The sequence below is a fragment of the Hibiscus syriacus genome, unplaced genomic scaffold (genome assembly GCF_006381635.1).
Source record: "Hibiscus syriacus cultivar Baekdansim isolate YM2019G1 unplaced genomic scaffold, ASM638163v2 tig00110610_pilon, whole genome shotgun sequence".
NCBI lineage: Eukaryota > Viridiplantae > Streptophyta > Magnoliopsida > Malvales > Malvaceae > Hibiscus > Hibiscus syriacus.
Window position 1 is genome coordinate 8,597,394 of NW_024062800.1, and position 25,656 is coordinate 8,623,049.

Sequence of the window (25,656 nt, forward strand, 5' to 3'; positions counted from 1 at the left end):
TATGAAGTCCTTGAAAAGTTTAAGGAATTTAAAAATGAAGTACATAATCAACTAGGCAAGAGTATTAAGGCAATTCGATCAGATCGAGGTAGATAATACTTAAGCATAAAGTTTGATGAACTGTTGAAAGAATGTGAGATTGTTTCACAGCTTACACCACCTAGTACACCACAGTGGAGTGTAGTTTCCAAAAGAAGGAATCAAACACTGTTAGACATGGTTCGATCGATGATGAGTCATAGTGATCTTTTAATTTCTTTTTGGGGATACGCACTTGAAACAGTCACTTTCACACTAAATCGTGTTCCGTCTAAATTGGATCAAAAGACACCGTATGAGATATGGACTGGGAAGCATCCTATTACGTCTTTTATGAAGATATAGGGTTGTGAATCTTATGTAAAACATTGAATTTCTACAAAGGTCAAACCTAAATGTCATAAGTGTATATTTATTGGATATCTTAAAGAAACTAAGGGATATTATTTCTTCAACCCTAACGAGAACAAAGTGTTTATTTCTCGAAAGAGGATTTATCTCAAAGAAATAGAAAGGTATAAATATTGAACTTAGAGAAGTTCAAGAACAATAGATTAATGAATCTGAAGTTGAACATGTTTCACAAGTTGTTGAGGAACAATCAACAGATTTAGAAACACAATCACTGCATATATCCATAAGAGAATGGAATTCACCTTAGAGATTTGGATTTCTTATGACCACTTATGGAGATGTTCTTCTTATGGATCAAGATGAGCCTAGAACTTATCAAGAGGAAATGTCTAGCCCAGACTCTGAGAAATGGCTTGAAGCCATGAGATCTGAGATGGATTCCATGTCAATAAACCAATTGTGGACTTTGGTTGAACCACCAGAAGGGGTCAAACCTATATGGTGTAAATGGGTTTTTAAGACGAAAACTAACATGGATGGTAACGTACAAACATACAAGGGGTGATTAGTCAATAAAGGTTTTTGATAAGTTCATGGTGTAGACTATGATGAAACATTATCCTCTGTATCTATGTTTAAGTCCATCCAGATCTTGCTTGCTCACAACAGTTGCATTCCATGATTATGAAATCTAGAAAATGGATGTCAAAACCACATTACTTAATGGAAAACTCAAAGAGGATGTCTATATAACACACCCAGAAGGTTTTGTTGCTCTAGAAAATGAAATCTTCGTTTCATTGATGCAATCAAAAAATTTGATTTTATGAGCTTGTGTTCATAAGCAAGCATTTTATAAAAATGACATACTCATCATAGGAAATGATATACCTATTTTACAGTCTGTCAAGACTTGGTTAGGTAGTTGTTTTTATATGAAAGATTCAGATATGACAACATATATCTTAGGAGTTAATATCTATAGAGATGGATCGAGATGACTTCTAGGACTAAGTCAAAGCACAAATATAGATAAAGTGCTGAAAATTATCAATATTGAAGAATCCAAGAAATGATTTTTGCCTATGAGACATGGCATTTCTCTTTCGAAGGAAATGTGTCCTTCAATCCCAGAAGAAAGAGAACGGATGAATAAGATTCCATATGCTTTGGCTATTGGTTTTATCATGTACGTCATGATATGTACTCGACCAGATGTATCATACACTTTAAGCATGACGAGTCGGTATTAGGCATACCCTGGTGAAAATCACTAGGTTGCGATTAAAAATATCCTTAAGTATTTAAGAAGAACTAAGGATAAATTTATTGTCTATAAAGAGGAGGAAGAACTTAGTGTAAAAGGTTATAATGATGCGAAGTTCCAAACTGACAAGGATGACTAACGATCGCAATCGGGTTTTGTGTTTTATCTTAATTAAGGTATTGTGAGCTGGAAAAGTTCAAAGCAAGACACAATAGTTGATTCTACAATAGAGGGTGAATACATTGTAGCCAGTGAAGCAATAAAAGAGGTTGTTTGGATCAAGAAGTTCATATTGGAACTAGGGGTTGTTCCCAGCATATCAGATGCTTTAGAACTCTGTTGTGACAATAATGGAGCCATTGCACAAGCAAAGGAACCCATATCTCATCAACGGTCCAAATATATTCTTAGGCGCTTTCATCTTATTTGAGAGATCATAGAATGAGAAGATGTGGAAAGATGCAGAATACAAACGGATGACAACATTGCTGATCCCTTGATGAAGCCTCTTACACAACAAAGGCATGATCATCACAATGAGTCACTCAAAATTAGATATGTGAGTGATTGGTCTTAGTACTAGTGGGTGATTGTTAGAGTATGCCCAAATACAATCATATGATGATTGTAATAATAAATTTATTTACCAATTTTATTGAATAAAGGCATTGCCACTATTATTTTCAGTTATATATTTGTGTTTAACATAAACTAAAAGATAATAAAGTCCATTTAATAACATTATTATTATTAAAAGATCTATAGTCAAGTATTATTATAGGCATGACAATAATAATACGCTTAAGACTAATATGTTATTGATTGATGACAACGAGATATCAAAATTGATACATGATTATATTGTTAGAGAATAATGTATTGGATTGACCCACCATGAGTATATGTCTTGGATTATTATGTGACGGTCATAGCATTGCTCATGGTGATGAATATGTATGATACTCAGACTTGAGATTAATGCTATCCTAACATATATCGTTGTATGTTTTGATACAGTTAAACATGCTCCGTAACTGGCTGCACTATAAAGACTATTATTGAATATATCTCGATATATGTAGTGGGGTGTGTATGATTAAGATAAGATTTGTCCTTCCTACATATTAGGAAATATATCATAGGCCACTTGATTAATTGAGACTATAAATGCATGGCCATTTTTGAATAAGTTGATATGAGATATCACAAATTATTCATTAATCAAAGTCTACTCTAGATATCAAGAAATAATAGATGGGCTATACAATTGTGACTATTCCAAGACTTGTGCCTATTCTAGATATAAAGGAAAAAAGATGTAATACATAAAAGAGTTAATCACTAAGTTCATAATTTCATGTAACTTTGGTGACAATGATATATTTCTAGATGTCACTCATTGTATGTAATATTAGAATTGTTATAATAATTACTACTAATGTTACAAGAAACAATAGGGTCATACCCTAGGATCGAAACGAGCAAAGATGTACAATTTGTTATATGTTACTAAAATATATCTATAGTTAATATATGTATATTTAATATACATATGATTTTAATTATCCAGAATATAGTAAGTAAACATTAAAAGAATGTAATTTTGATTACAACTCTTTTAATATATATTTAATTCAGAATAATAGTTTAAATAAACGTTAAAAATTGTAATTCAGATTATAAGTCTTTAATGGATATTTAATTTGAAATAATTAAATAAGATTTTAATTAATTTGAAATAACTTAAAATCCCTAATATGTTAGGGAAACTCGGTATTTAAAGTGAGGTAAGGTGTAGTAGTTGTTTCTTCTTCAACCGTTTTTCTCAAAATTGTTTTTGAGAAAAGTAAAATTTTCTTTCAATTGGGTAAACTGAATAAAGACCGAGACGTGTTTTTGTGGAGGCTTACGATTCGAACCGTTCGTGATCACCATTAGTCAATGTTGTCTTTGTTGTTTTTAAATAAACCCATTGTAAGTATTCACTTCCTTTCCCCTGATTTCAATTTTGCATACTTGGATAGTTGGTGAGACTGTCGATTTTTGTTTCCGCTACACCATGGGGTGCAACGACAGTCCCAACAGAAAGAGTTTATTATACATACGGATCATGAATCACTAAAGTGGTTAAATAATCAAGGTAAGTTAAGTAAAGGACATGCTTGAAGGGTTGAATTCATAAATTATTTCCCTTATGTGATTCACTTTAAACAAGGGAAATATAACATACTAGCCGATGAATTATCCCAAATGTACACACTTATTACTCAAATGCATGCTACAATTTTGGGATTTGAACATATTAAAGAACTTGACTCTTATGATCCAGTATTTTCTAATATTTACAACCATTCTTTAAAAGATGCTTTTAACATGTTTTATCTTTTAGATGGGTTTATTTATAGATTGAATAGGTTGTACTTTCTGCAAGGTTTGTTACGAGAAATATTATATCTTTGACATGGTAATAGAACACTTCTTTTGGCCATATATGAGGAAAATCATAGAAAATATATGTTTTTCATGCATCACCTAAAAGAAATCAAATCAAAGGTAAATCCTAATGGTTTATATACTCCATTGTCAGTTTATTCCTCTATTTGGATAGATTTATCTATAGATTTTATTCTAGGCTTACCTCGTACCAAGAGAGGATAAGATATTATATTTATGGTTGTTGACAGGTTTTCAAAGATGGAACATTTTATTCCATGCCACAAAATTGATAATGCAACACATATCACCGACCTTTTCTTTACGGAATTCCTTCGACTTCATGAAATTCCTCCTACAATTGTGTTCGATTGTGATACAAAGTTCATAAGCCACTTCTAGAAGGTATTGTGGGGTAAAATTGGTATAAAACTTCTTTATTCAACAACTTTTCATCCTTAAACGGATGAAAAAACTGAGGTAATCAATTAAATTCTAGGTTCTTTACTTAAAACGGTAGAAGGTAAGAACACATGTAATTGGGAAGAATGTCTACCTTTTGTTGAGTTTGCTTACAACATATCGATCCACTCCACTACAGGTTATTCTTCATTCCTGATAGTTTATGGATTTAATCTATTAACTACTTTGGATCTTGTTCTTTTACCTTTAGAACATATTGCTAGCATTGATGGTGAACAAAAAGTTGCCTTTGTCAAAGACCTTCACGCCAAAGCCAAGAAAAGGATGGAGAAAACATATGAAGTCGTGGCATAAAGAGTCAACAAAGGAAGACTCTAAACTTAACCCATGAGGCGATATGCCATTCCAAGTCCTTGAAAGTATCAATGACTATGCATATCGCATTGATCTTCCAAGTGAGTATGACATAAGTGCATCTTTTAATGTCTCTAACCTATCTCCCTTTGATGTTCCAAATTTGTGGACGAATACTTCTAAGGAAAGGATAGATGATACATGCACCACACACCACTTTTCCAAAGATGATGGGTTAACTCTTCCACCTGACCTAATTACAATAAAATTTTAAGGAATGAAACTCATTCATCCTTCCTCCTACTGCTACTTGGACCTCCATTACCCAAGTTAAAGATAACCTAGGACCAAATTGCAAGATTCATGAAGATGGCACTGAAATTAATTTCAAACCCCTTGAATTACTAAAACATTTATAAAGCATAAATCACTTTTCCTAAGTAGATTTTAGTTATTTACATTGTTTTCTTTATTTTATTAGGATCAGGCCCAAAGATGGTAATTGTTTGTAATTACAAACTTTTAGGAAAGCCCATCATTTCCACCTTACCCTATATGGCTGACCCTTCATTGTTCTCTAAGGTATTTCCACCCCCTTCATCTTATAAAAGACTCATATGGACCATCCATCAAGCTAGAGGTTTCATCAAGCATTCAAGACCCTTGATTTTATCATAACCATTGGATTAAGCACTACATCAACGACCAACAATCATGCCACCCATTCTAGTGTTATTAGGACATGTTTTTATTATTATTTTATTACATACTTTTCCTCTTTCAAGGAATCTCCCTCACCTATATAAAGGAGGCTCCCCCTTCATTGTTTTACATAATCTTTTCTTTGAATAATAATACAACGTGAGTACAATTTTACAAGGGCTAATTGCCTTGTGCCTTTGAAGCATATTTTTAATTATGTTTTTCCAAGTTCTTGAGAAAGAGATCTTCACACTACGGTTTGCCTTCTTATTGCAGTTAGGAGGCCTTTGCCTTATGCCTTTGAAGCATATTTTCATTTAAGTTCTTCCAAGTTCTTAAGAAAGAGATCTTCACACTCCGATTTTGCCTTCTTATTGCAATTAGGAAGGCTGGTTAGAGCCGTAATGCCGAGTTTACCTTTCCATTATAAGTAAGAGGTTTTTGTTAAGCATATACCTACCATGAGAAAACTTTTAAATATCATTCTATTAAGATCAGACCGTCAAAATCTATCTACAACAGTCCCTTTTCGCCTACCATAAAGGATGATAAACTTAATTCCTTTATTATATTTTGTCTTTTAGTTTCTTTGTTTACTTTGTTTCCCTTTTTGTCTTTAGAATTCTATTATCCTTATTTTATTCTCTTAACCTATTCTTCTTATCGTAATCTCAACAACTAATATCCCTATTCCAATTACATTGTTGTCACCCATATTATTCATTCATCTTCTCATTCTTATCGAGTCTAGAGCTTTCTAGGTTTGATTCCTTGGTGAAGAGCAACGATCATCATCCGATGTTGCTTCTCTATAACACAATTTTTGTGTTGGAGAACAATATCTAACAAAGACGAAAAATTTAAGCTTAGTAGCTCTAGAAAACAAATAAAGAGTTAGACTTCAATTGAACGAGAATGCAAGAAAATAAGGAATATGCAAACTCTTTTAATCCTAATAAAAAATTAAAACAATGTGTTAGATGGTGTAATAGAACAAGAAAGGTAAAAACAAAAGATCTTAAAGCAATAAGAGTCAAGAAAGAGTAGGAAACCCAAACCCGGGAAACCTAGAAATGTCGAATAAACTTGAGTAATGTATTTGAAGGGGTTGAAAATGTCCAAATGAATTGAAATTTTATGTGGAGGTTGATATTTGGCTTTATAATTAGTATGTAAAATTCTAGATCCAAATTCTTTCAATAGCTTTTTTTCAAACGAAAAACTCTAAATTTGTCGACTTTGCATGATCAATGTATTTGAATAGAGGTTTTGGTGTTTGAATGACCTAATTTTATTTTACTGGAGTCCTCTCTTGGGATAAAAAATACTTGTGTATAATTTTAGTGGAATTTTTTAAAACATTTTCAAACGAACAATCCTAAATCTACCACTCAAACTTATATGACACTTTTTAATGGGTTTTTGATGTCATATGGACCTGAATTTTAATTGGATACCTCTCTTGGGATGAAAAATGTACCCTTAAAAAATTAGCTCCAAATATCTTCATTTGTTTTTTTTGGATTTTTTTTGTTTTTTCATCATTTTTCCATTTTTTTGTTGTACTTTTTTATGTGCAAAAAACAATATAAAAATAAATAATTGAAAACAAATCAAAACAATTCACAAAGAACATGAAATTGACTAATCATTGCGAACTAGCTCCGTTGGGTACCTTGACGGTTTATGCATGTAAGCACAAGCAAGATTGCTTTGTTTTCTCCAAGAATCAATCTAAATCTGATACCAATTGATAGTAGATAGTAGCATATAGATGAACGTTGCTCAAAGTTGAAGAATCAAGCATATGGATATAGACTTAATCAAAGAACGAGATTGGATTGTATTAGGGTTTTATCGCAAACTAGGGTTTCTTAAATAAGGAAGTTACTGGAAATCATATAGGAGGATGATGATTAATGAAATATTGTTATAAATATGATAACTATGTAAAAGAATTATGAAAAGATAAATAAAGATATGAAATAACTCAAATTGAAAATCCCCCTGGTATGCATAAGCTTAGAGTGAAAAAGGCTACGGTGATGTGTTTATTGTGGTATGATTATGGTGATGATAAGAATAAGCACTACAATAAAATTGTACATTTACAACATTTTTTTACCTGTAGCGGCACTTTTAAGCGCAACAAAAAACACTTGCGGTGATATGACAAACGCCGCAAAGAGCGCCAGGGAAAATAACGCCGCTAAAGTTTGCGGCGTTTGATAAAAAAACAATGTCGTAACAGGTAACGAGATATAGTGGCATTTTTCCAACAAACGCCGCAATATGTGTAAAGATTAGCGGCTTTTGTCCCACAAACGCCACAATATGTGTTGAGATTTAGCAGCGTTTGTCCCACAAACGCCGCAATAGGTATTGAGATTTAACGGCATTTTTCCACAAACGCCACAATAGGTGTTGAGATTTAGTGGTGTTTTTCCCACAAACGCCGTAATAGGTATTGAGATTTAGTGGCGTTTTTATAAATGCCTCAAAAGGTTAAGATATTTCGCGAAGTTTTTTGGATACAAACGCCGCAAAAAGTATGGTATATAATGGCGTTTTTAAGATACAAACGTCACAAAAGGTGTGGTCTATAGCGACATTTTTAGTTACAAACGTCGATATTGTTTTTTATATTTAGCGGTGTTTTTTACAAACGCCGCTAAAAAACACATAATTTAAACAATTTAAATATTTTTTCGATTACCCCAAATCTATTTTTTTTCAACATGTTCCATTATCCAATAAACATGACATCAATAGCATCAAACTCTATATCAATAACAAGCAACATCAAATCCAGTATAATAAATAAAAGTTTTAATTAACGTAATATCAATTCAGTTAAACACGGTTCAGTAACATTAACACTACTGATAACATAAATGAGACTATGATGATGGATTCTGAGGTTGCGTTTTCTGTAACATCTACACCATAGTGTTGAGTCGTTTTTCAGATTCTTGACATTTCTGCTGATATGTTGCTTCTCTCTGTGCTGCCGCTGCTTCTCTCTATGCTTCTGCTGTAGCTCTCTCTGCTTCCCTTGCTTCATTTTCAACTTTCATGTTAGCCATTTGTTGATCCATTTCAGCCAACTTTTGTTTTAAACGACTAACTTATAATTGGGAAGACTGAGACTGTGATGTCATGTATTGAGATGAACTGGATCCAAAATATTTAGTGGGAGTAACGAATTATCCTTGACAGCGCACCCGGCCATATCTTTCAGGACCCAAAACATCTTTAATAGCTTGGTTTTCAATGTCATCCTCATTAACAAGACCTTGACTCGAAGTCGTAGCTTGATACTCCACCCTTTTCACCCTCAATTTTTCCTAATAATAAAGTAAATAATTAATTCAAATAAATATATCATGCTACATATATAAATAAAACATAATTCCAAAACTGTATCTGTAATACCCAAAAAATTCAAATAATGACCAAAATGTAAATTTTGAAAGTTTGATGGTCAAAGTAGAAAATTTGGAAAAGTTTAAGGAATTAAGTGGTGATTTTTCCTAAAAAGAATTTTATTTCATAAATGGATTTATTTAATGACCAAATTATAAATTTGGTAAAGTTTAGTGATCAAAGTATAAACTTTGGAAAGTTCAAGGACCAAAATGTAATTTTGGAAAAATTTCAAATGGGTCAAGAAAATAAGAAATAAAAAATATTATTTTCGCATTTTTAAAATGTTGAAAAATAATATTTAATGGTTTAATTTCATGTTTTATTTGAATTATTTGATTAAAGTGACTGAATTGCAATTTTTGGAAATTAAAAAGGCAAAACGATAAAGTGGAAAATTAATTTGTTCATCTTTGACTATTGAAAGATGACAAGGCTGATATTTAATTGAATTAGAAGATTGATAAGGATATGTAACTTGGTTTTATGGTAATTATGAAGTTTTATTAAGGGTATATTGGTATTTTCCCAAGTTAATGATAATTAAAGGATGATAAGCATGATATCAATCAAAAATATCATGCCAAAGTGTTCTTCTCCAGCATATTCACGTGAGAAAGCTTCCAAGGTAAGAAAAATATTTTATTTTCAATTTTTGAGCTAATTCCTTTGGAATTGGAGTTGTGTCGTGAGATAGGAAAGTGATCTAAGCGAAAAAAGCTATCATTTGGTACCAATATTGCTTTCTAATCTTGTTGGATTTCAAATATCCCAAATCTAAGGGTTTATGTTCATAATAGGATTCATCAAATTGATGATAAATCTTGATGATTTACATGTTGTAGATTCATATTCAAGTATGTATGATGATTAGAACATATTTAACCTTTCTAAAACTTGTTCTTTAAGTTTTGGCCATGAATGGTTTTAGTGAGAAAAATTATGGAAAAATTATATATGGCTTGGAAATGATGAAGGAAATATTCTACAAGCCTTAGGAAAATTAGGGACAATTTCGTAAGTTTTGAAAAGTTGGGAATCAATTTGTAAATTTTGGAAAATTGATGGGTTATTGTGTAAGTGATATATAATTGATGTACTATGTTGGAAATTATTATTTGGGAATTTAAATGAGTGTTATATGTGAAAAATGACTATTTTGGAAGTTTGAAAAGATTGATGATTTAAGTACAAAACTTGCATAGTTGGAGTACTTAAATGTAATTATGCCTTTGAAAAGCATTTGAATGATAGTAATTTCAATGCTGAAATTTTTGATATTAAGAATGTAAGTGATAAAATGGTGAAGGACCATTTTGTGTAAATTGGAAAAGTTGATTCCAATGTTAAAGGAATTATTAAGAGATAAATATTTTGATAGATAATGAGTTTCAAATATATTATGGAGTTATTATGGGATATGTTTTTGTTAGTACAATACTAACATATTTATCGTTATGAATTGACGATTTATACAGATTGTGATTGATTTGTAATCGAAGAAAATCAAATATAACAGGCCTTATGGTGGACATTAGCGAGGCTCATATATTTTGAAAGACATAAAGTGTCAAGGTGAGTGCAATACATGCATGAAATTATACATTGATGTTTTATAGATCATCAGGAAGACTTGCGATAAGTCGACCTTGTTTATATCGACATGATTTTATATCATTTTTATAGATTGACATTGATATGTTAGAGTATGAAATTAAAATGCATTGATCATGAAAAATGTGATATTTTACCATGAATGTTTTTGGGTATGAACTGCCCCATTGTTAAATATTGATAATATACTTTGCCATGGATGAATCAAATAAAATAGATTGTACGCCCAAGTCAGTTATTGAGGGACAGGGTATAGTTGGCATGCCATAGAGTCCAACAGCAGGCTGCATACGGGATACACTAAAGGATACCTAGTGTATATGGTGGATACGGCCTTATGTGCCATACGGGACTGTACTTAAGGATACCTAGTACATATGGTGGACACGACCTTATGTGTCATACGGATTAGCACTACGGTGCTTATATTTGACTCGTGTACCCAGGGTCCTCAGGGTTGTATATTGGGCTATTGTCTATGGTATATGGTTATGAAATAATGGCAAGTGTATTGGTAAAATAAGCTTACAAGCTTATGGAACAAATGGTAAGTATAATGGTAAGATAAGCTTATGAGCTTATGGGATAAATGATAAGTATTTTGATAAAATAAGCTTACGAGCTTATGGTTAATAAATGGTAAAAATATTTAATATGCAAATAAAATGATTTTATGGCATTTTGAATTTGATATTGAAAATCATGCATGAATTTTATTGCACTGTTTATTCTTTTAAATTGCCTCACTAAGTATACACTTAGCGTGTGATGATTTTCACGCGTAGGTAAAAAGCCAGTACTGGAATAAAGAGTTCAAAGTGAATCAAGCATCGAGGAGTATATTGCAATATCAGTACGACATCTTATGATGCAATTTGAATTAGATAGTGGCATGTAAATAAGAATATTCAATTTGTTTTGTTGAATAAATTTGGAAACAAAATGGAAACTTTATAGTGATGAAATGTTAAGTTTTACGAATTTTAAAGATATATATTTTTGAAAGTACTGTATCAGTTACTGTAGCTTACGGTTGTAGTTATTGTAGCAGTGAATAGTAAACATTTTAAGCAAAATTTTCCAGAATGCATTTGGGGTACCGATACCCCCATACAGGGTACCGATTCCCCCACTGTTCACGGGTTACTGTTTACTGTTATTGTTCACTCTTCACTATTTAAAAAATATCTTTTGAATTAAATTGGTTACAACGAAACATGATTTATATGATATGAAATTTTATTTATAATATTATTTACCATTCTAAGAAAATAAATTTTAAATCACTGGTAAAAAGTGGAAAAGCTTTACAAAATTCAGGTGACATCTTTAATATGTATAGGTATAATTATACGGGTTATGGGTGTTACATTTATTGGCATTAGAGCTACAGGTTTAGCCGATTCTAGTACTAAACCGAGGTTGTTTTGAGTTAAAAAGTGTATACATGTCACTAGGATGTCAGAAGTTACTGATAGTTGTATATATACTGTGATTATGCTTATTGAGAGTAAAGTTATTCTTTACTAATGTATGATAATTCTGATTATGTTCAGATGTTGGAATTAAAGACAAAGGTTAGAAAGTTGTAAATGTTGAAAAGAAAGTCGAGATTGAAATCGACCAAAAAAGGACCCGATATGATTTATGTAAAACACCTTAGAAGGGTGAATGTTGTAAGAGATTTTTCTCCATTTTGTTGAAGATTCTGAATGGAAGAATCGATTAAAAAGTTTGAACGACTTACAAGAAAAGTCAAATTGGATGAGGATCCACAGTAGATTTCTGAATCTAGTGATGATTGTGAAGTTCTCCAAGTAAGCTTAAATAAGTGAGAAATATTTAAGCTAAACATTAAATTGTTTAAATCATTGTTGATTGAGTAAGAGGAAATGAGTAAGCGGTAAATATGATTTCCGCTAAAAGTTTAAAGGAAGTTGAATTATTAGTGAATCAAATGGTTATTAGTTGGTTTGAGAATAGATATCAAGTCCATAAAATTTGATAGAGTTACCTTGTGAAGGTAAATATACGAAAATGGGTTGTTTAACCATTCTATATGCAATGAAAATATTGTTTAGATTGAGATGGATTCTCAAGAACTTGAAAAGTGTCAGGTTCATAGTGAGAGGAAAAATAGTAAATGCTCGATAAAGATTCAGGAGCTTATATTTCTGATGAATCCGATGGGATTATCATTAACGAGTTTAAGATCATTTTGATCGTGAGTTGGTTGACTCTGCATTAAGGTTGAGTTATTGGTCGCAAGAAGCGATTAATTTAGAAAAAAATGCAGAAAATAAAATTAATGATGATGAAAAAGTGAAATCATCAATTCGTGATATCAACAATGGTTGCGATTAAGAGGATGTAAAAAGGATGCATAGCTTTTCTAGCTAAGGTGTTAGATACTCAAGTATCTAAAGTAAGATCATATGATATTTCCATAACTCGAGAATTTCCATATGTCTTTTTAGATTTATTATTATGGGTTACCTCCAGATTAAGAGGTGGAATTTAATATTAATTGTTATCAAGGCATAGATCTTGTATTTATGGGTTCGTATCGAATGATTTCGATTGAGTTAAGAGAATAAAGAACCAATTGCAAGAATTGATAGATTGAGGATGCATTAGACTGAGTAGTACACATTGGGGTGAACAGTTGTTGTTAAAGAAAAATAGAAATATGCGATTATGCATAAATTATCGATAGTTAAATAAAGTAACTATCAAGAACAAGTATCATTTTCCGAGGATTGATTATTTGTTTAATCAGCTTAAAAAGGAGCAACAATGTTCACTAAAATTGATATTTGAATGGGATATCACCAGTTAAAGATTAAAGAGGAAGATGTTCCAAAGATAGTTTTCAAAATACGATATAGACACTACGACTTCGTAGTAATGTTGGCTGGTATTAAAAAAAATGCTCATAGAGCATTCATAGATTTGATGAATCAAGTATTTCAGTTTTATTTGGATTAATTTGAGGTGGTCTGTATTGATAATATTCTGGTATACTCAAACACAAAGATAGAACATGATGTTCATCTTCGTACTGTGCTCGAAATACTTAAGGATAAAAAGTTATATCCCAAACTGTCAAAGTGTGAGTTTTGGCTATCAGAAGTTTATTTTCTTGGTCATGTTGTCTCGGTAGAAGGCATAAGAGTAGATCCAAATAAAGTTCAAGCAATACTGGAGTGGAAACCTCCAAAGAATATTACAGAGATCAGAATTTTTTTTTTACTTGCTGGTTATTATCGAAGGTTTGTGAAAAACTTTTCGATGGTTGCTTCTCCTTTGACCAAGCTTTTGCGAAAGGATGTTTCATTTTCTTGGACTGAGAAATGTCAAGAGAGTTTTGAAGCTCCAAAGAAGATTTTAACAGAAACACCAATGTTGGTACAACCGAAATCGGGTAAATAATATATGGTGTATAATGATGCATCTCATAATGGTTTGGGTTGTGTACTTATGAAAAAAGGTAAAGTAGTAGCCTATACTTCTCGACAATTAAAGACGCATGAGAGGAATTATCCTACTCATGATCTTGAGTTAGCAGTGGTTCTTTTTGCTCTAAAGATTTGGCGTCATTATTTGTATGGTGAGAGATGCCACATCTACATGGATCATAAGAGTTTGAAATATTTTTGACTTAAAAAAAGAGCTCAATTTGAGACAAAGAAGATGGATAGAACTTTTAAAGGACTATGATTTGATAATTGATTATCATTCAGGTAAGACAAATGTGTAGTAGATGCACTTAGTCGGAAAACTTTTACAGCTTTGCGAGCTATGGATGTGCGACTATTATTGATAGAAAATGGCGCACTATTAGATGAATTAAAAGTAAAAACGATGTTTTGATATCGGAAATAGAGCTACAAAAGAAAGTTGGTAGATACTTGGAAAATATTTCACTTCTGAAAAAAAATACGAGACTAAAGACTTTAAAATCAAGTATGATGAATGTCTATTTTATCGAGGAAAATTTTGTATTCCTCATAATGATGAGTTGAAGAAAGATATTGTTTTTGATGCACATTATAGTCTACTAACTATGCATCAAAGTGAAAAAATGTATCATGATGTAAAGAGTCGATTTTGGTGGCCAGGTATGAAAAAAAACATTACTGAGTTTATTCCTACATGTGTGACATGTCAGCAACTAAAAGTTGAGCATAAAGTGGTTTCGTAATTTTGCAACAGATTTATATTCCATAGTGAAAATAGTAAAGAGTCACTATGGATTTTGTTACATGGTTATCTCTGACATCAAATAAGAAGGATTCCATTTGGGTGATAGTTGATCGGTTAATTAAATCGACACATTTCATTCCGGTGCGAATGGACTACACATTGGACAAATATGCAGAGTTGTATATCAAGGAGATAGTTTGGTTACATGGAGTGCCAGTATCAATCATATCTGATAGGGATCCAAGGTTCACTTCAAGATTTTGGAATTCTTTGTATAAAGCATTGGGTACTTGGTTGAATTTCAGTACGACTTTCATCCATAGACGGATGATAATTCAAAAAGTATTATTTAGATATTAAAAGATATGCTGATTACATGTGTGATTGATTCTAAGGAATCATGGGAAAATAAAAGTATTTGCTTTTAGTAGAATTTTCCTATAATAACAGTTATCAATTGAGTAACAAGATAACTCTGTATGAAGTTTTATATGGGAGAAAATGTCGAACACCACTGAATGGGTTCGAGTTAAAAGATTGAAATCTTGTTGGCCCAGATTTAATGAAAGATGTTAAGGATAAAGTAAAGATAATTCAAGATAATTTCAAAATGGCATTTGATCGGCAAAAAGTCTTATACAGACTTGAAGCGAAAAGAGATTGAAATTCATGAAGGGGATAAAGTTTTTCTTAAAGTATAGCATTAGAAAACTATTTTTGCTCCAAAATACAAAGGAAAATTTAAGTCTAAGATTCATAAGACTTTATGAGATATTAAAAAGAGTTAGACTGTTGGTTTATCAGTTAACATTAACTCTGGAGGTAATTGAGATCCAGAGTTGAACAAAATGCACAATGTTTTCATGTGTTGATGTTTAGAAAGTATCGAATAGATCTTTTACATGTCATTTCATCAAAGTAAATTAGGATATGACTAGATATGATTTATGAAGAAGAATTAATAAGGATCTTGGCTCGAGAAATCTAAGAACTGCGTAACAAGACGATTCCTCTAGTTAAAGTGATTTAGCAAAATCATATTGTCGAGGATGTTACTTGTGAAAGGGAGGATGATATGAAGAAATAATATTCAGAACATTTTTGTATCAGGTTGAAGATTTGGATTAAATATCTTCCAAATCTAATGATTACCCTGATCTTCATAAAATTCCCAAATTAAAGAGGGAAAATCGGAATTCAAGAAGTTGGCAAGACTAGAAGAGGTTTTCGCATAAGGCGAGGGCATGTCTTACCAGTTTGTACAATCCTAAATTAGGGTTACAAAATTTACAATTGAAAGTTCAATCCTTATAAAAGGGGAGTTAGTGGTTTTATAGACAGTTTTAAAATTCGAGGATAAATTTTCTTAAGGAGGGGAGAATTGTAATACCCAAAAAAATTCAGATAATAACCAAAATGCAAATTTTGAAAGTTTGATTATCAAAGTAGAAAATTGGGAAAAGTTTAAGGAATTAAGTGGTGATTTTTCCTAAAAAGAAATTTATTTCATAAATGGATTTATTAAATGACCAAATTATAAATTTAGTAAAGTTTACTGATCAAAGTATAAACTTTGGAAAGTTTAGGGACCAAAATGTAATTTTGATAAAATTAAAAATGGGTCACGAAAATAAGAAATAAAAATATTACTTTCATATTTTTTAAATGTTGGAAAATAATATTTAATGGTTTAATTTAATGTTTAATTTGAATTATTTGATTAAAGTGATTGAATTGCAATTTTTGGAAATTACAAGGGAAAAATGGTAAAGTGGAAAATTAATTTGTTTATCTTTGACTATTAAAAGATGACAAGGCTGATATTTAATTGAATTAGAAGATTGATAAGGATATGTAACTTGGTTTTATGGTAATTATGAAGTTTCAGTAAGGGTATATTGGTATTTTCCCAAGTTAATGATAATTAAAGGATGATAAGCATGATATCAATAAAAAATATCATGCCAAAGTGTTCTTCTCCAGCATATTCACGTGAGAAAGCTTCCAAGGTAAAAAATATTTTATTTATAATATCAATTACCATTTTAAGAAAATAAATTTTAAATCACTGGTAAAAAGTGGAAAAGCTTACAAAATTCGGGTGACATCTATAATCTGTATAGGAATAATTATACAGGTTATGGGTATTACAGTATCCAATAAATGTACCATAATTTTTGCAGCTTCAGCAGCCATAGGAGTGTCATCCTTCTTTGTATGTGTCATATCGAAGAGTTGGATTCGGACAACTTTAGAACCAAATGTATTTTCCTACAATGTACCATAATATAATTAGTTTGAGTTTCTATGTACATGGAATACAAATAATTATGTGAATAATCTATAATACCTCGTAATTAGCTATACAAGCAAAGCTCTTCGATCCAGCCATGTGCGTAAACTTTTGTTGTTGCCTGCTAGCAACACCAATATGATCTCAGTCCTACAATTTCAAACAACCACTTTTAATGACGATTTATAATTCGTTAAAACTATTTTTGAAAACTACATCATACCTGTCCTTTTTGTGAACTCCAAAATCTTACTGCATCTTCCCATTGGTACATGAGCATTCCAGGTGGGACAGTTTGTATCTTCTATTCAAGGTTGAGATCATTCTTGAAGTATTTCTTTTTTAATGAGCTCTTTTGGTGTCTCCATCTCTTCTCTAACACTTTCTTCACATATTCGTCAGAGACCTCTAAAGAAAATTTCTCCTATACAACAAATAAGTGTTCAACGCAAGTATAAATTAGTATTGAATTGTTATAGAGTATCTATTATTATGACATTATTACCTTAACAAAATCCAACGCCTGATTTTTGTTACTATTAGGCATTTTGCTCCATGACTTGTAATTGATTGGCAAAAGATTAGCATTACGTCTAACTATGCCTAAGTAACCGACTAGAAGACGTGCTTTTGGGCCAATTGGTTGACCGACATCATTTCTTTAAACTTTGACACGGTGCCCAAGAGGAAGTTGGTATAATTCCTTCAACGTTGTACGTCCTCTACTCTTGCGTGTTCCAGAATTTTCAACTTTATAAGAAATTATTAAATGTATGTTTTGAAAATGAACAAACTATTAAATAAAGTTTCGAAGATTACCTTGAATTTCTACAGCTTCTTCAACGGTTATAGGAACTTCGGAAGAGTCAGCTGCATTCGATTCCTCATTATTTGTTTGTTCATGCTCCTCAGAAGCTCGAACAACCCGCAAATCACTTATTTTTATCCTCGGCATGATATCTGTAATAAATAAACATTTGTAATGAAAAGCGATTTAATTAATGAGTATATTGAAAGATAACATGTTAAAAGTTATAACATTATAAACAAATAAATTAAGATATAAAATCTTATGACATTCTAACATTTGTAATGTTAGTTGTCATAAATATCTTCATCAACGTCCTCCCGAACCGATTGAAATTGTGTTGTATTAGTGATAGTTTCATCTAAGTTTTGTGCTACTAGAGGTAAACATTTTGTTCTCGTTTCAATGTTATCTCTACTTCCATCTCTGATGTCTATCAAATCTCTGGAGTATTACGGAGCACAATATACCAACCGTCATCCATTGGATCGTGACAGTAAAATACTTGTTTCACTTTAGAAGAAAATACATATGGTTCATCCATCTATCGTTGATCAGTGTGAATTAATCAAGAGAAATTCACCATTGTAAACCCGAATTTATCTCTGTTTACATCAACCCAGTCACACCGAAATAACACAACCTTTCATTTTCCATAATAATCTAACTCAATAATGTCCATAAGAATTCCATAATAATCAACATCTCCCTCCTGCGGATTATTGTCCCTGACACAAGAATAAGTGGTAGTTGAAGAAGTAACTACGATTCCACAATTTTTTGTCCTCCTTAATCTTTCACGAGATTTCATGTGGAACCTGAATCCATTAATGAGAAAGGCATTATATCTTTTAACTATTCTATTCGGACCTTGAGAAAGCCATTTAACATCTTCACTAACTTCTCTCCCACTCCAAACCTATTACACATTAATGGTTCATATATAAGGGTTGATTTCTATATAAAAAGCAAGACATATATTATTTATAAGTATATGGAATGATTTAGTTGCTTACCATTTGGCCTAACCATTCATGAAAAGTTTCTGTGAATAACTTATGTATCTCTCGCTGATGTAATCTTCAGGACCGTGCACGAGATATCAAGACTTCTTTAAACTCACTATAAAGTAGATTATGTCATTAAAGAATGATAAATATAAAAGATTAAGAAATTTCATTAGTATTGGGTCCGAAAGACTTACTTGCAAAAGGGATCTATTGAATCATGATGGAAAAGAACATATTGGTGTACTTGTACCCAAGACGTGTTATCTAAGTGTGCAATTTCAACTTTCCCAAATGGTTGACTATAACTTCCAAACAAATAATCTTGAGGTAAGTCGTTAGTACTGAACACATCATTTCTATTTGGTCTATTACATCTTGTTTCAACATCTTCCTAATATCTAGAGCAAAATGTCATACATTCCTCTGCCAAATACGCTTCAGCAATTGATCCTTCCGGATAACGCTATTATGACAGTAAGACTTCAACTTGCCCAAGAACCTATATAGAAAACAACATACATTGTAAATATATTTAATTAAAAGGTATAATCAGTAGTCATTTGAAATATATAATTCAATTAACACCTCTCTATAGGGTACATCCATCGATAGAAAACTGGTCCACCAACTCTTGCTTCGTGAGGAAGATGAATTAGCATATGCACCATAATTGTGAAGAATGAAGGTAGAAATATCTTCGCCAATTTGCATAAAGTCAAGGCAGTTCGATCTTGTAGTTTATCAAGTTCTTCAACCATCAGAACTTTCCCACATATGGCTTTCATTATATTGGAAAGTTCAATTATACAAGACGTCACCTTACTAGACATGCAACCGCATACAGCTACTTGTAGTAAATCTTTCATTAATATGTGAAAATCATGTGACTTTAAAGAATAAAGTCTTCGATCTTTAACACTGACACATCGAGATATATTTGATGCATACCCATCTGAGACTTTTATATCCTTCAAGACCGAACAAAACACTTCTTTTTCTTTTATCGAAAGATAAAAGATAGAAGGCGGCAAGAAATATTTTCCATTAGGATGTAATTGCAGATGAAGATCATGTCGAATTCCTATGTCGACTAAGGTAAGTCAACTCTTGAGATTATCTTTAGATTCTTACAATACGGTAACTCGAAGAATATACTACTCTTTTTCCACAAGTCTACCTCATTTGGATCATCCTCTTCATCAGTCTCATCATCACTCTGTTGGTCAAATTCAAGCTCTTCATTGACCTACTTTGCCTTTTTCTTTGATCGTGTACTACTTGGTTGATTCATCTTTCCATAAGTAAAATTGATATTTTTCAACATGAAGAATATTTCAGACCCGATTGTTTGGTCAGGAGCATTTTGAAACTCTTCATCACCATCAAACATATTCTTTTGACATCTTAATCTATGATTATCAGGTAACCTCTGACGATATCCCATAAAGGACAACTTCATTCCATTAACCAACCACTTCGAACATGTTTATGCAGCACAACAAGGAAAATCATAACGACATTTGGTACTCCAACCAGATAAATTTGTATACGCATGAAAATAATTAATTGTCCATAATAAAATCGCGCGTAAATTAAAGGTCTCCTTCTTAAACACATCATATGTTTCGACCCTTCATATAACTTTTTCAACTATACAATTAGCGGTTTCATGTAAATATCAATATCATTTCCAGGGCCTTTCTTGCCAGGGATTATCATGGATAAGATGAAAGATGATTGATTCATGCAAAACCACTTAGGCAAATTGTATGGAACAAGTATAACAGGCCAAGTACTATAAGAAGTACTCATGATTTTGAATCGATTAAACCCATCAGTTGCAAGACCGAGCTTGACATTTCGAGGATCTCTCGCAAATCTTGGATACTTATTTTCAAATGACTTCCAAGCTAAAGAATCCACAGGATGCCGTAATAATCCATCATCGGTTCTGCCATCATGATGCCACCTCATAAACTCAGCAGTCTTGGAGCACATGAACAATCTTTGTAGCCTAGGAATGAGAGGAAAATATCATAGAATCTTTACCGGTTTCTTTCTTGATCATGTTTGAGCTTCATCCTCAGTAACATTTTTTGCGTCCTTAGTCATCCATTGAGATTTTCCGTATACATGACAAGACTCTGATTTTTTCGATCACCCCAATACAACATACAATCATTCGGACAACTATGAATTTTGTCATATCCAAGACCTAAATCTTTTATCATTTTCTTCAAATATTTGCATGATTGAGGGATTTTTGCAAAAGGAAAAACTTCTTCTAGTAACTCCAATAATTGTGTAAAGGAGTTACCAGTCCACCCTCCGAGGCATTTTAAGTGGAAAAGTCGAATGTAGAAAGAAAGCTTTGATCCCTCATAAAGTTGTTCATTAATTTCATTCAGCAACTTGTAAAACTTTGCCGCTTCTCCATTTGGCTCTTCATCACATCCAATTCTTCCTATCTCAATGAAATCATTAACATCATTCTGACAATAATTTTCTGTAACATACTCCATTGAGGGATTGTGCATATTTAATGCATCTCGTAATATCTCTTCCATGTCATCTTCTCTAAAAGTTGGATGGTGAGAAGAAGTAGGATAAGTCGAATAACTCGTGGAAGCAGATCTATCTGATATAAACTCTCCATGAAAGATCCATTTTCTATTCCCCCAAACAAATCAAAAAAACAACTAGATGCTCGTACACAACTTTACGAATGTGCCAGTTAATGTTAACAAACTTCTTACAAGGGAAAAGAATTATATTCTCTTGTCTTGCATTCAGAAAAGCTAAATTTAGAAAGTTTTCGACTCCATTTCGATATTTGATGCTAACCCTTGAGAAATCCATCCAAGTCTTATCCATTTCGTATTTATGGAGTTTCAATTTCAAATGTTAAATGCTAATATTATACAGAAAGTTAGAACCTAAACATAAGCATTAAACTAATCACTCCTAAATTATAGAACTAATCACTCCTAAATTATAGAACTTTTAAATTGATAAACAATTTATTATAAGTTGATAACTCTACTCCTTCATGGTGTTTTCAACATTCTAGGAGCTAGTATTTTATATTAGTCTCAGACAACTAACTCATGTCTCATTTCAAACGACGCCTATAATATATTTTTTCAATTAGTATAGATACCCCTATTTCAAACCCATAAGGATTACTGAAAATGGTATTTAGACAGAACAATTTAACTTCACCCTTAAATGATTTGTTCAATATCAATGAGATTTTATTAACTAATGTTTTAAAGAAACAAAGTATATAGAGGGCACTCATTTAGAGCATCAGTTCTCAGAATTGCTTTTGGGACAAAATTACATATATACATGGTACATAGTACATCTATTTCTATTATTTAGGTTATGTAACTTTTAATCTTTACTTTTCCAACGTTATATATGTCTAAAGCATATCACAGTAATAACATCATTTTTAAAGAAGTTTAAATCAACACAAATAAATCATATATCCAGCATATTTAATACCTTAAACATCATTATGTTTGTCAAAAGAATATGTTCATAATCATAATTCATTGATCATACCTGAGGTCATAAGTTGGGGAAAGATGTAAGAAGTTTGTTCTTGTTCACATTTAGAAAATCAAGAGTTGCAGCTGGAACAACAGGATCTGCAAACTCACTGTAACCAGCAGAAGAATAGTGCTAATCAAAAAAACTGTAAGAGAAACAGAAAGTTTAACTTTGAAAAATACTAAAATTAATATTGCCATAAGAGTATAGGCAAGATAAAGTGAATGCAAGAAGAAAAGGCTCGTGTAGATTAACATTGCAGCAAACAGATTAACTAATGATCCATCCAAAGGATGATGCTTAAATTCCTGTCCTTCATACATAAAACACATCATTATGCTTTTTTTTTGTCCAGTAAAGATCATTAATTTTAAAGAAATGAAGGATATTTTCGAAGTAAGAAAAAAATAAAATGAATATAGTGGATTAAAATCTAACTTACAAGAAAAATATATATTGAGAACAAAAAATATTGCATATCATTACCGGCTCAAACATGAACGAAAAAATGTCCTCAGACTAGGATCAGCATCATGCAGAACCACCTCTCCAAAATCAAGGAAAAATTGGAGAATGACCTGATTAAAAAATCCAAAAAAGATATGTAAACAATTGTTAGGTATGTCTCATAAATATACCAGTAAACAATTATAAATAGAGAGGTAACCTAAACCTATGAGACATTGAATAAAACTTCTAGCGTCGTCTAGGCACTGAGGACGTAAGCACATTGTCGAACCTCGTTAAAATTCTTGTGTTCTTTCATTTTCTTTACCCGATTCTTCAATAATTGGTATCAGATGTCAGGAGAAAAATTCGAAGTTTCGAAATTCGATGGCCAGGGTAATTTCAGATTATGGAAAATGAGGGTGAAGGATCTATTGGCTCAGTAAGGGATCCTGAAGGCTTTGTGACCTACAAAGTCGGCGTCGATGGAGGAGGAAGATTAGGAAGAATTGCAATAGTGAGCGGCAGGAACCATACGATTATGCTTGGTGGACGAGGTCATATATCACGTCATGCATCTATCGTCTCTAGATGAAATTTGGAGGAAGTTGGAAAGTCAGTTTATATCCAAATCCTTAACGATAAAACTGTATCTAAAGCAATGGTTGTATGGGCTGAAGATGCAGGATGAACATGATTTGGCACAACACGTGAATTTCTTCAATCAAATCGTTTCTGATTTGGCTCGACTTGATGTACAAATTGAGGATGAAGACAAAGCGATGATTCTGTTGTGTTCGTTACCTCCCTCTTACGAACACATGGTGACTACTCTTACATATGGGAAAAAGACTATCAACATTGAGGAGATTACTCCAGCCTTGTTGGCTCACAACCAACGGAAGCAGAATGCAGGGGAAAGCTCTCAAGCCGATAGCTTATATGTCAAGGGTAATCGAGACCGTGGACGGAAGCCAGAGAAGGTAGGGTCTGGAAAGCAGAATTCCAGATCCAAATCTAGGGATAAGAAGACAATTCACTGTTACAAGTGCAAGGAGGAGGGATCTATAAAGTGAGACTATTCGAAGTTGAAAAAGGATACTGATGAGAAGCGTAATGATTCATCCAAGTCTGTGAATGTGGTCGAGGATGAAAACTCTGATTGTAGTGAGGGTGATATGCTCTCTATTTCAATAACTCAATTGATGGATATTTGGATTCTTGATTCTGGATGTTCTTATCACATCACGCCAAACAAGGAATGGTTTTCGACATACAAGTCAGTTAATTCTAGTTCTGTTTATTTGGGTGATGATCGATGTTACAATATTGTTGGTACTGGTGATGTCAGAATTAAGATGTATGATGGCTCTGTTCAGACGTTGAGTGGTGTTCGACATATCCCAAATTTGAAGAAGAATTTGATTTCTTTGTGCACTTTGCACAAGAATGGTTTTATCCCTAAGGCTGATGAAGATAGGGAAACCATTAGGATTGTTAAAGGAGCTTTAACTGTGATGAAAGGAAAGATGATTGCAGGGAATATTTATAGATTGTTAGGGAGTACCGTTGTAGATGGAGTTCATTCTCTTGAATCCTGTGATGATACTACAAAACTGTGGCATATGCGTCTTACTCATCTTAGTGAACGTGGTATGGGAGAATTACACAAAAGAAATTTGTTGCATGGTGTCAAAAGTTGTAAGCTCGATTTTTGCAAGTATTGTGTTATTGGTAAACAGACTAAAGTCTGTTTCAAGACTGCGAAGCACATAACTCAAGGGATTCTTTATTATGTGCATTCTAATGTATGGGGGCCTTTCACAACATCATCTTTGGGTAGATCTAGGTACTATGTTACTTTTATTGATGATTTTTCACGGAAAGTTTGGGTGTATTTTTTGAAACCAAAGTCTGACGTTTTTGAGAAGTTCAAGCTAAGGTAGAAAACCAAACAGGACAAAAAATCAAGTGTTTGTAGTCTGACAATGGTACAGAGTACACAGATTCATAGTTTCTACACTTCTGTAAGGAGCATGGGATAAAGAGACATTTTACAGTGCACAAGACACCACAACAAAATGGTGTTGCGGAACGGATGAACAAGTCGTTGAATGAAAGAGCCAGATGTTTACGGTTGAATGTGGGGCTTCCCAAACAATTCTAGGCTGAGGCTGTTAACATGGCGTGTTATCTTATCAACAGATTGCTAAGGGCATCATTGGTTGAAAAAGTTGCATAAGAGGTATGGACTGGTCATGATGTTAGTTTTGATCACTTACAAATTTTTGGTTGTCCTACTTATTTGCATGTATCTGCTGATGAGAGATCCAAACTTGATGCAAAATCGAAGGAGTGCATTTTTCTTGGTTACAAGAAATGTGTTAAAGGATTCAAGTTCTGGGATCCAGTTGTGAAGAAAATTATGATCGGTAGAGATGTTGTTTTTTATGAACAGTCCATGTTGTAGCAGAAGAAAGACACAACAGTGGTGGATTCCGAACAGTTTCCAGTTGAGAAACCAAAAACTTCTTAACCGACTTCTGGTAGTTCAAATATGGATTATTTTTAGGATTATAGTCTCGCCAGATACAGGGTGAGACAGATGAATATAAAGCCTCCGAACATATTGAGTTTTGAAGACTTGGTCTCTTTTGCACTTACTGTTAGCAGTGATGATCCAGTTACTTTTCATGATTTCGTTACTAGTCAGGAAAACTAC

General features: G+C 32.4%; 1 long non-coding RNA gene across 1 annotated transcript; it reads right to left on the reverse strand.

Moving 5' to 3' along the window:
• Positions 1–6,966: 6,966 nt before the first annotated feature.
• LOC120135637 lies at positions 6,967–23,066 on the reverse strand. The gene is made up of 3 exons (XR_005517276.1): positions 22,930–23,066; positions 18,560–18,562; positions 6,967–6,979 (listed from the first exon to the last, which is right to left on the reverse strand). It is a non-coding gene; the product is annotated as an uncharacterized LOC120135637 (long non-coding RNA).
• Between the last annotated feature and the right edge of the window lie 2,590 nt (positions 23,067–25,656).